Genomic DNA, 307 nt, shown 5'->3' on the forward strand with positions numbered 1-307 from the left:
TCAGAAAAAAAAAGTGCTCCACCAAGACTTGAAACCATGGACAATACTGAGCATCCTCTTCATCAGACTGCCATAATAAAACAGAGTGTCTTCAGTCAAGACTTCTTCAGATCCTCTGTAAATTAACCACTACAGAAGATTCTTCCTGCCCACAACCATCAGTATCTGTAATAACTCAAAAACAAGGATAATATGAGTTACATTAACAATTAATTCCCCTTTGGGATTATAAAAGTATTACTGAATAGAATAGAATAGAATAGAATAGAATAGAATAGAATAGAATAGAATAGAATAGAATAGAATA

Source organism: Austrofundulus limnaeus, unplaced genomic scaffold (assembly GCF_001266775.1).
Source record: "Austrofundulus limnaeus strain Quisiro unplaced genomic scaffold, Austrofundulus_limnaeus-1.0 Scaffold1, whole genome shotgun sequence".
NCBI lineage: Eukaryota > Metazoa > Chordata > Actinopteri > Cyprinodontiformes > Rivulidae > Austrofundulus > Austrofundulus limnaeus.